The sequence below is a fragment of the Sparus aurata genome, chromosome 18, assembly GCF_900880675.1.
Source record: "Sparus aurata chromosome 18, fSpaAur1.1, whole genome shotgun sequence".
NCBI classification, from domain to species: domain Eukaryota; kingdom Metazoa; phylum Chordata; class Actinopteri; order Spariformes; family Sparidae; genus Sparus; species Sparus aurata.
The window spans coordinates 14379181-14391747 of NC_044204.1; the positions used below are offsets into that span (position 1 = coordinate 14379181).

The 12567-nt window shown below is 42.6% G+C and overlaps 1 long non-coding RNA gene across 5 annotated transcripts; it reads right to left on the reverse strand.

The window, feature by feature from the left end:
- Positions 1-6122: 6122 nt before the first annotated feature.
- On the reverse strand, positions 6123-9610 carry LOC115568386 (uncharacterized). 5 transcript variants are annotated; one of them, XR_003981383.1, is made up of 5 exons: positions 9520-9557; positions 9189-9247; positions 8184-8315; positions 7997-8088; positions 6123-6859 (listed from the first exon to the last, which is right to left on the reverse strand). It is a non-coding gene; the product is annotated as an uncharacterized LOC115568386 (long non-coding RNA). The 5 variants fall into 5 exon arrangements; XR_003981382.1 differs by lacking the exon at positions 9189-9247 and having other exon boundaries at positions 9520-9610; XR_003981384.1 differs by lacking the exons at positions 9189-9247; positions 9520-9557 and adding an exon at positions 8828-8964.
- Positions 9611-12567: the final 2957 nt, after the last annotated feature.

Sequence of the window (12567 nt, forward strand, 5' to 3'; positions counted from 1 at the left end):
TAGAAATTCTTGAGGACAACACAGTTCACATATCGAACTATGAAAAAAAAAAAACAACAACACTGCATGTAATAATACAGTCAGTGGAAAGGACAAAAAATTTGCTATTTTCAAAAAAATATGAAGGACTAATACAACGTATGAAAAATTTTATATGTATGCAGTAAATACCAACGCATTCACACTAAAAACTAAAAAGAAATTCACAAAAAAAAGAAAATTTCTTGGAAAAATATTGAGCTTTATCGAGTGGGATTTGTTGCACTCATTTTTATGCAGGACCAAATAACTTCTTGGTGAGATTAATACTAAACAGAAAATAACTTTGGCTGAAGAAAGAACAAGTAAACACTGGTGGAGATATATTTTTTTTAAATGAGAGATTATTTTCTTGTAAAAATAATACATGTTGCAAAATACCCTGAGGCTGTTTTGGATGCTCAGGACAAATTTCAACCAAATCCTGTAAAAATAAATAAATAAATAAATGCAAAAGTTAGCAACTGGTGTGCTTTGGAATCCATACAAAGAATCAGAACTGACAACTGTTTTCATGATTTTCAAATTTTTTCAGGAAAATACATGACATGAACTGGGAGAAGCCCTGAATTCTGTCAGTGTTGGCATGGTATCACCTGTATGCTAAATATATACAGTGACTGTGCAGTACTCTGCTCTTCCCAGCAGGATGCTGGGACTGACTTTTTCCTTTTGGATCAGACTTGATGCCTCTCACAAGCCGTTTTTAGACAGAGCACCAAGCCGCCAATTTGCCCGTCATTTTGGCGGCTCGGTCCGCGGTTTTAGACAGAGGCCGGCAAATTGGGGGTCTGTTTTGGTCCGCCGATTTTCCGATTTCACTTGTTTCCACCTCACCTGCTATCTAAAAACGAGGCGGCAATCTGCCGGTCTCTGCGTGAGGTGGGCAGAGGTGTCAATGACCTGCACTGTTATGCGACCCACAGCCGGGGAGTTTTAAAACCAAGAAACAGCTGATCACAGCAGTCAGTCCATCATTTCATCCGCAAACATTAAGATGAGCAACTGGACAGCCGCTGAGATCCAGGAGATGCTAGCATCTCCTGGGTCTCTGTAGCTGTTTAGTTGTGTTAGCTTGTTGTTGTGTTGGCAAGCTAAGAACGGTCGCTACTTTCAAATTAAAAGCCCACGGCTAAGAACCCAGTTCTAAACTCCAATGGGGTGCAATGTAAAGCTCTTATTTTGAAGACAAATTCTTTATCACCGTTCACAGCCCAACTTCGAGCGTCAAGTCACGTCACATGTTTACGCCTACCCCAGAGGCGGCTTTTGGCGAAGGAGGAATATTACGCCTCCGATTTAGAAAGACAGGCTGGCACATTGCCGTCCTTACCTTGGATCAAATGTGCCGCCTGTTCTATCTAAAAAGGGCTACAGTTAGACTGAAGTGAGGCCTGTTTTAGTTCCATAAATTGCCTATGGCAGGAATGGAAAGTCTGACAGGCTCAAGAAACTGCTGTAGAGCTTGAGAAGTAGAGCACTGCAATGATGTTGTTGTGAAGACTGAAGTAGTGTGTGGTAATGTAGGACTCTGTATTCATGTAAACATTCATGCTTCATATTGTGATCGTGACGTGTAAGTTTAATGTAAATATGTATTACTTTCTACGGTGTTGGTGTCTCTGTTAGTGGTGCGTGTAAGCAATTCAATAAATGTCACAGCAGGCGCTTTGCATTTTAACCTAGCCCAGTGCCCAATTGTTATGAAATTGTGGCCACTGTCATGATGACACCTTAGGTAAGGTAACAGTGTGCGCATTTGTGTGTGTGTGTGTGTGTGTGTGTGTGTTTGTGCGCGAGTGCAACTATAATATTACAACACAGGCAACCAGCCACATGGCAAACTTCAACTTCACACACACAAAAGACCTGCATGACCAGTTGAGCAAATATCAGGCATGAGTGCGCACGTGTGAGCACCGGCACTCGCACATATATATTGGGGGCACATCCAGCCAAATGTGCAAATATTACGAACATGTACACAGAAACACACACCTCCGCATTCACACACATAGCCAGCCATGCCAGATGAGTAAATATCAGCTGTGAAAAAAGCTGTTCCTGATAGGCAGGAAGCTGCCTAACACACACACACCAGGCAACGGCAATGGTGAACTCTAGGGGGTGCAAATAGTACCCAACACCCGCCAAGAAGCTGCAAAAATCCATTTGTGGGCATAAATCAAGAGGATGTGTGGACTGCAAAAAACACATCAGACCATTAAATACAGTAAATACATTAATCATAGCTGCTGCGAGACCTTTATTTATACGAGCACATATTATGATCTGTTATGGTAAGAACAGCACAGGCGTTACTAATAACTATCAAGGAGGGCTCTGTTCTATTCATGTCCCAGTGACTAAAAACAATGAAGCTTTCAGTAGTTGTATTATTAACACCTGTGATTTTCCTACTGGGCAGCACAGTGGTGCAGTGTGTAGTGCAAGGGTCACTGCTCGTTTCACACCAGCACAGGTGTCTCTCTCTCGCTCAGCGCTCACATTGTGTGATTAGTAGGGCTGTCAAAATTGCATATGAGCAAAGCAAGTTTCTTCGTGCACACCTCTTGTCCTGCTGCAGACAGAGAGCTTGTGGCGACCGGGGAAAAATATGAGTTGAGATGTGGCTGTTTAGTAGGAGTTCCAGACATCATGGCATGCTCATTTGGGTGCACATTTTCGGGATGTGCCCTCATGTTGCTAATTGTGGAATGGTAAGCTAACTGTAGCTTACACAGCTTGCATACAACTTTGTCTCGAGGCTCCGCATTTTTGCTGTCTATTGACCAAAATCCGAAGTATTTCCAAACGGGGCTTTTTAGGTTGCTTGGAGTCCAAACCACTCTGTTGGGCTCTGAACTTTCTGCCATTTCGTTTTTCTCCCTGTCATCTACATCTGCCACGCTTTTTGACGTGAGTGACACTGTGCAAGCGCAACTCCTGTGACCTGTCCCTGACCCGCAAAGCAGCCGCTGATGTGGTTTTTGAACCGGTCGCATATTAATTTTCACAATCGAATCTCTGTTTTTTTTAAATATTCGAATATATATTCGAATTAAGAATATTCGTTGACAGCCCTAGTGAATAGCAAATGTACTTGTGCCCACCTGTGCGCCCCAGATCATGCTGGTCTTAAAAGTAATGTGGTCAGGCACGTATCAATCTTGTGGCAGCAGAATGTGGCAGCACCGACAAAAACCTGGTGTGAAGTCTATAACGCAGCCTGATTCCTGCTTTTTTTAAAGAGCGCATATTCAGAGATCTATTCAGAAAGAGGCACTTTTAAGATTTACCGTAGTTCTCGTTTTCCGGTTGATACCGGTTAATGATACTTTTCATAAAGTTTGATCGGACTTGAAGTCATTCCGCTTCTCTCCGCGGCTCTCTCTCATTGCCCGCACTTTTTTTCTAGTCCCGCCCCTCTAACAATCCGTCAGACAGGTTGATATAGGTTAATAACAGAGAAAATGGTCTGCCCAAACAAATGAGAACCGAAATAGGAGAAACTTGAGGCGTTCAAAGGCCTGTCAAAACATGGGGCATGTTGGTATTATTTGCCACATCAACAATACAAATATTAAGAGCAGCAGTAAAAGTATAGGCAGGCATCAGAACACTTTACCATCTGAAATAATTGTAATAATCCCATAAAAACAAATTAGCAGGGTACTACACCACCTTTAAGTGACAAATATATAAGCCAAATATGACAGGATGGAGGGAAGTCTCCACAGGAAACAGAATTCAACTTTTAATTACTGGAATACATTTTTGTTTTTGGACAGCTCTGATGGAGCTCAGGATTGTTTTACGGGGATGGCTACTTTATTCCTAACTATTTTCCTAGACAAACCGAAACTGTGTGTGTGACCTTTTTACATGTAAAGAACACTTATTCAAATTAAATCCTGACCGATCCAGAAGTTAAGCCTCATGTGAAAATGTGCAGTACGTCTTTGTCACTGGAGGGGGGGAATCACTGTACGCAATGTCGTTAATATTTTTCTCATTAAAAACATATTATTTAATCTAACCACCTCCCATCCGCTGTTCATCAGAATTACATTTCCAGCCCAATTCACAGATTACAATCCACACATTACTATTACACACACAGGGACGTGCACTTTTCCTGCTAAATTTCAGTGTGTCTTCTTAAATGGAGTTGTTGATGGGACTGAAGGTAGGAGTTGGAGGAAGCAGGGTGTCCAGTGGCCAAGCTGTACATACCTGTCCCTTGGCAAAGACAAGAGATGCTGTTTGAAATAGCAATGTGCCAGATGCAGGCACACCTGGCTTTTAAAGGGAGACTTGGAGATGATGCAATGATATTTAAACCTTAGTTTACACCCAGATTATCCACTGTTTGACCGGCCAAAGGGAGTTGGACACACCCTAGATGCACCTGTGCCAATAGGCCATATATCGTTTAAATGGGGTCCACAGAGATCAATTCCCGACTGAAGTTTTTCCATGTGGAGTTTGCACGTCGCCCCCTATGTCCTCCTGGATTCCCTTCGGTTAATTCCAGCTCCCACAGTTCAAAGACGTGCAGGTTAGGTCATTCAGTGTGAATGTGAATTGTGTGAGTTAATGTCCTCACACAGGATAAGCGATTGCAAAACATCTGGATGGATTCTAGGATTCTATTCTAAGAGCAAATTTGAAGTTAAGACATTATATCTGCTAGCAATGTCACGTCTGACAATAACTTAAAATAGATTTTAAAAGAATATCTACAAAATCCATTAATTATAGTGTCGATTTGACATTTTGAGAACAGGACACAATCATACAATGATGTTATAACATCAGTATGTTTATAGGATACCAAATAAAACATAATATGCCATAAAATTTGATACAACAAAGAGGCTTTCCCTCCTCACAAAGTATTTGCAATGGCATATCTGAAAAATTGCCCATCCATTTATTTCTGTTTATTTACCAGCAGTCTTCTTCCTCACCACCTTTGCTGGAGCATTACTGCTATCAACAGTCAACAAGCAGAATAGTGTGACACCAACAGCGTGATGTGAATGTGAATAAAAATAAAAAAGAGACCCCAAGCATAAAACACTGTGGTCAAACCTACACAGGGCACCTTTGTTGCCTTTGCAATTTGGTAGCCAAATCCTGCCTCTATGGTTTTACTGACAGTGTTGTGTCACATGCAACAACCAGGACATATCTTTGTGCCACAACTCAGCAAGGAAACACTGCACTTGGAAATACACTGGGAGGACTGTATCTTTGTCTGGTACCAATTTGATTCAGCTAGACATTGGATTTTGTTCTAACAACTAGAATAGCACCCCACATAGCAAAATTGGTCTGGCCCAGCTCTGGCCCACATAAGGCACTTGCACTCGGCCGACATACCGCAAAGAATGACGGCCCCCCAGTGGCCCGGATATGGTTTGCCAGAGCTGGCTCACACATGGGCCAGCTCTGGGCCAACTGCAAACACACACAGTTGGTCCAGAACTGGCCCATGTGTAAGCCAGCTCTGGCAAACCAGATCCGGGCCACTGGGGGACCGTCATTCTTTGCGGTATGTCACCCGAATGCAAGTGCCTCAGTTGGTCCAGAGCTGGCCCATGTGTAAGCCAGCTCTGGCAAACCAGATCCGGGCCACTGGGGGACCGTCATTCTTTGCGGTATGTCACCCGAATGCAAGTGCCTCAGTTGGTCCAGAGCTGGCCCATGTGTAAGCCAGCTCTGGCAAACCAGATCCGGGCCACTGGGGGGCCGTCATTCTTTGCGGTATGTCACCCGAATGCAAGTGCCTCAGTTGGTCCAGAGCTGGCCCATGTGTAAGCCAGCTCTGGCAAACCAGATCCGGGCCACTGGGGGGCCGTCATTCTTTGCGGTATGTCACCCAAGTGCAAGTACCTCAACTGGCCCAGAGCTGGCCCATGTGTGAGCCAGCTCTGGCTAACCAGATCTGGGCCACTGGGGGGGCGTCATTCTTTGCAGTATGTCAGCCAAGTGCAAGTGCCCCACGTGGACCAGAGCTAGGCCAGACGTCAGTCTAATCCATGCTGCATCTGGCCCGGATTAAAAAACAACAGAGGTACAATTATACAAATGACTTTATTTTCACAGCTAATTTCCAAAATACATTTCCAATATTGAATAATCAATGCAAAGTGTTATCAGATAATTGCAATATGCATCGGAACATTCAGTACTTTTTTCACAATTCAAAAAGCGGCAACATTTTAACACTGAAAAGTTGTATAGCTGGCAGTATATGACTGCAGCCATGCTGCATTCATGGTAAACACATATCCTTTATTATAAAAGCATAGCATCAGAAATTATAGACTTCAAAATAAAACTCTGAGATTTTTCCATTCACATGTACGACCCACTTGGGTCCTGACCCATCAGTTGAGAGCCACTAGCATAGACTGTTCAAAAACATACAATGCAGCGGAATGTTGCATAATACCTTAACATATACTTACAACATATCTGTCAGCAAACACAACATGTCAAGAGTCTACAGAACATTATTACGAATTTAACATTCACTGCCATATCTTCAGTTTAAAAACCAACACTGAACATTTTAGACAAAACAACTTGGCATAGACTTTCACACCATGCATAGAAACATCACGTCTCCATGTGTTCCACCAGCAGTAGCACCTTACAAAAGGTGAAGAGAGTTCAGATCAAAAGTCTAAAATGCATTACGCATGAGAGCTTCTCTCACTGTCCATCATTCTCATTTACTCACTTCCTCCGCTGTTCCCATCAGGTGCTTTCTGCAACCATTTTGTAATCCTGGTCTCGATTTCTTGGTCTGTGGCATCAGAAGTCAGACACACACATACAAACACACAAATTAATGAATATCACAGTACAGTTCACAAGTGACACATCTGATGTCTAGCCAATAAATATGATTGGCACTACATTCCAACAGCCATCAGTGTGTTTGGCCATTAACATGCCCCCCCCCCATGCATTGAATGGAAAAGAAATTCATGAAACTATTTAACAGTTTTTTTACTTTATTTAAATTTTGTGATGACGAATGCAATCACATTGCTGCAATTTAAGTTGTTAGAATACACATATAAAGCACTAGGGATGTTCATGATTAAACAACTGGTCATGTAAATGTTTCAAACATCGCTTGTCGTCACCAGAAATAGTGTAATCTAGTGTAAAAGGTGGCAGCGAGTCCGGCAGTATCTCGACATAGAAAATGAAAATAAGGATGTAGCCTGTGTCAGAGTAAACTGGCATACCGGTATAAGTGCTCGACCGGAGCAATGCATAACCACATTCAGTACCCACATCACACACACATTCACATCAGCCTGCTTGCAGATCTTGCCAAACAAATTTCTACAACATCCCCCCCTCAGAGAAGAAAATAACAGCTGCACCCCCCCAAATAATTATTATTGCTATCATTACTGTTAATATTTTTGCTGTTGCTATACGTCATGTTCCATGCATTGTCAGACATTGGGATGGCATTTAGCTCGGCAGCAGCAGCTTCTCCATCATCACTGAACACAACTGAACTCCGTTTTTATTTAAATGAGGAGCTGTTTGATAGATACCATTGATCCCACTGTTCAACAACCAAATGCTGATATAGTTGGCACTTAGTGGCACACATTAATGAACTGAACTATGTTAATGAAATGTGTCATCTTCTCTGACCACTGACATGCTGTGTGGCTACCGTTAGCAGTGCTAGCAGCAGCCTGCTCTCCGTGCAGGATAACATCCACATCTGATGATTTTCCAACTTTTACTAAATCATTAATAATTAGATGCTAAAATCATAACATTCCATCCATTTCTACATAGGCACTCTTTAAAAAAAAAGAAAAAAATAATTAAAATACCACTGAGCCATCAGCTATTCTGGATTGCACAACCTCATCTCAAACAGGCTGGGCTTTGAAACAGTTTTCTTTACCTTGTAGGCCTTGATTAGCTCCTCTGTTTTTCACCAAGATAGAGAATGAGGCCTCTGATCACATCCTCTCTTCTGGACTCAATGCTGTTGTGCTATAAAAAAAGAAAGGAGATCATGCTAAGTACAAACATCAGAATGCTAATGTATAACTAACTATTTAACTGCAATAAGTACATGCCTCATTTACCATGTCACAGGTCTCATCAAGTTTCTTCCCAACAGCTTAGAGGCTCAACAGCCTGGGTGTGTATTGGTCCAACTTCCCCAGTAATGTGAACTGTAGTGGCTTTAGTGTGATCCTCCATAATTCATCCTTGATCTGCAAAAGAGGTCAGAAGTGAGATGGAGAAACATCTTGAGATACAGAAAAAAAGAATAACAGAGACACAGAGCAACAAAAACAGAACAGAGTCATGCATTTTATTCTGACAGCCTCATCAGGCTTACTTTTGCTGCATTTTAGACTGGGCTGTCACGACATTTTTTTCAGTGAAAGACCAGAATCTCTGCCCCCAAAAATTACTTTTTGTCTGGTCCATAAACTGAAATAATCTAACATGTGTCCACTTTCCCCACAACAATTGTTTTTGCATACCTTCACCAGTGTGCTTGACACGATAAATCATCTGATAAGCACACAATGACATAGTAACTGACCACTAAAGAGATCGTCTATGCAGCACGCATCTCACTCTGCCCCCTGTACAGTGGGCTCTCTATTTGAGAACTCGGCGCGGTGTATCACCTGCAGCGTGGCTCGCTCTGCCCTCTGCTGCGGTTCGTGGCTAACAAGCAGACCTAACTTAACAACCTAGATGTAGGCTAAGTTACCTGCTAGTTAGCAGCCACCGCTGCGACCAAAAACCGGCCACACAAACCCAAACACACACGGCCGACTTACAGCTAACACTCCTCGCTAACGGGGTTAGCTAACGGCTAACCCCGTTAGCGAGGGGTAGCCCCGTACACCGGGGTGCTAGCCGTTAGCGAGGGGTGTTCGCGGCACCCGGCGCCCCTCGCTAACGGCTACTGCCTCGCTAACAGTGTTAGCCATTAACGGTTAGCCGTTAGTGAGGAGTTACCGAGGGGCGCCGTGTGTCGCGAACACCCCTGGCTAACGGCTAACCCCCCCCCAGTGTTAGCCGATAGAGAGGGATTCTGCACAGTGCCATAGATAGAAATGCATACTAACGTTAGTTTACTCTATCACTCTGGTTCTGCATGCAGCCATAAACCGGCACCCAGCGCTGTCTGATTAACGTAATGTGAAAGAAAAAACACATCCATGCTTACTTTAAATTATAGTCACTTGCAAATGTCAGGTTCAAATTACATTTGAAGCAAGTATTTTAAAACTTGCTAACATTTGTTTCAAGTTACACAGAAGTCTGTTGAAGCCACTGTTGTTAATTACAAATTACATCAAGTGCCTCCAGTTATTTTACTTATTTCTACAACAATGTAAAACCTGAAAGATTGTAGTAAGTAACCAACTATATCAATAACATTAACTAAATTCTTACCTTAACAGTTCAGTCTCCCATTTTTCAAATTTCTCCTTCTGTCTTTGCTCAGGCGTTTGGCGCGAATACCCAGAATGCACCACGGGGGGGGGGGCAGTCGGAGTAAATACAAAGTGTAGAAGATTTGTTGATCCGCTTACATACAGCTTGTTAGGGAAAACAATCAAAATGACTTGTGTTTTGAACAAATGTAGAATAATTCACAACTTGATATATTCATGTCTAGAGACAAACTTTGTTTTGTATTGTTATTATCACAGGATTAATTATGTTACAATTATTTATTCTTAGATTGACTTGTTTCAGTGTATAGAAACGCCTGTAGGAACCAATAAGACTTATGTGGGAACCATTAAGACTCCTATAGAAGACTCCTGTAGGAACCATTAGACTCCCGTAGGAAACGTTAGTAGGGACCGTTGAAGTCCTGTAGATTTGTGTAGGAGATATTAGAACCTTAGAAAAACAAACCAAACCATTAGGACAACATAAGTAGCCATTAGAAACCATTAGAAACCACCAGGAACCATTAGAAACCAATAGAATATGCCTAATGGTTTGTCTGACTTTTTTCAGCAGGGTACATATCTGGGCCACATACAACTAACCACAAATAGCCCACATTTGGCATGCCATTACATAAACGGTGCCATCATTGCCAGACCTGGCCCACATCTGGCTAACATTCTATTTACCAGGTCAGAAATAGGCCAAAAGTGCCGGCTTGATGCCAGACCTGTCTGTTACAGATCTGGGCCACATACACCTAACCACAATTGGCCCACATTTGGCATGCCATTACATAAACATTGCCATCATTGCCAGACCTGGCCCACATCTGGCTAACATACTATTTACCCGGTCAGAAATAGACCAAAAGTGCCAGCTTGATGCCAGATCTGGCCCAGACCTGTCTGTTACAGATCTGGGCCACATACACCTAACCACGATTGGCCCACATTTGGCATGCCATATCATAAACAGTGCCATCACTGCCAAACCTGGCCCAGACCTGTCTGTTACAGACCTGGGCCACATACACCTAACCACGATTGGCCCACATTTGGCATGCCATATCATAACCGGTGCCATCACTGCCAGACCTGGCCCAAATCTGGCTAACATACTATTTGCCATGCCAGATGTAGGCCAGAGGTGCCGGCTTGATGCCGGATCTGGCCCGGACCCGCTTGCTATGTGGGACTCAGCACAGCCAACACCTCCAGCCATCTCGATACGTCTGATTTTTTTCAACAAGATCCATGCATTCTTCCCTGAGAAAATATTTTAAAAACACTTTCTTTTAAAGGAAGTGAGAAGAATTTCCTTGATCCATCCCTTGAATCGGATCTACACCAAAAGTTAATGGAGTTTATCATTAGCCGAGACCAATCCTCCATCCAACTTTCTTGGAAATCTGTCCAGTACTTTTTGTGTAATCTTGCTGACAAACCAAACAAACAAAAGAGGTAAAAACTCTTTTAAAGTACATATGGCTTGAGAGAAGTTTATTGTATCAAGACACAAAAAACCAAACCTACCACTTAAATCTAACACACAGCAAGGATACTGCTGCTACTTAATTAGCATAATGAGACTGAACCTGAGTTTTTTTCTTTTTTTGTTGTTTGAATCTATTAGCCATACACACACACACACACACACACACACACACACACATTCACAGAGCTGCACATAGTGCTCCATGAGTGTTCTTGTGCTTGGTGCAAAGTCCTTCAATCTGTTTTCAGCCCAGTGGCTAATTCCCCAGAACAGTAGGCAGCATGACTCTGTTTAATTGCTCTCAATTAATAAGATGGTAGGGTTGGAATATTAACCATCAGAGAGAGTCATCGGTTTTCAAATTACTACAATTATTCGTTATTACAAAACCCAATCAGAAAGGGAGTCAGCGACAAAGGTGGAAACAGGTCAGAGAGAGACGCTCTCTGTTTTATTGTGGTCCAACTATATGAAGTTGGAGGTAGTGTCGTGAGTATGCAAAGAAACCCGTCGCTGATGTTGCAGCATGAATGAAATCAGTGTTGTTCAGTTGCATAGATACAAGCCTTGTAATAAAGAGAAGCAAAATCAAATAATTACTTTGTCAGTTCACTGGAGGAGGAAAGGAGGAAAAATAAGTCTGTTTGATACAAAACTCCTCAATTCTCAAACTATGTGTCTAGTCAGTACTTCTGTCTGCCAGCCCAGATGTGCAGAATCCTGGAGAGGCTGACATGCTGTACACTCCACGAGGAGACCGCCCTCCTCACTCGAGTGTGTCACCTCATTGAACTTTAGCTGTATGAGAGGCATGAAGCTGGATCTCATTAAAGCAGCCAGCATTAAGGATAGATCTTTCTCAGATCTGTGTTTTAATTGCCAGCTCTCCTTTATAATCAGATTAGCTGGAGAGAGCAGTGAAGAGCCAGATAAGACAAAGGAGTAATTGAATTAGAGGCAAAGCAGGAGGGAGCGTGGGGGAGAGGCAGGCTGTTTATGAGAGGAGAAAAAATAATATCTCCCCGGCTGGTTGTGAGAGAGAAATCATGATTGTTAGGGCTGAAGAGGAAGAGAAAAATAAAGTGGGTGAGAGATGTTCGCTAATAGCCTCTCCTCTGATAGCCACAATGCGTCGGCCAACTCTCAGTCGTGCCAGATTTGCAGGACAGTGTTGGCTGGAGTTCGGGCTCCATCGTTCTGTTTATTATAGGGTCATCGTTATGGCAACGGCTCTGTCCGCCTCTTTGGAAGATAGTGGTTATCAAACCCACTCATCATGCTGATGAAAGATTCGAGATGTCTGTTATGGTCTGATCAGTGAGCAAAATAAAAGCTGCTCTGTTTTATCTATATGGATGCGGGGTAAGTATCCATGCAGGCGCAGAATGAAAAGCTGGTGAGGTGAGGAAAGTGATGAAGTGAAGAAATGTTTCCACTGGAGGGACATTTTTTAAAGATAAAAATCATGTCCCATTATTTGATTATTTTGTGTACATGTTATAGTATCAAGTAACAAGCCACATATGAACTATATTGTTTCACTGG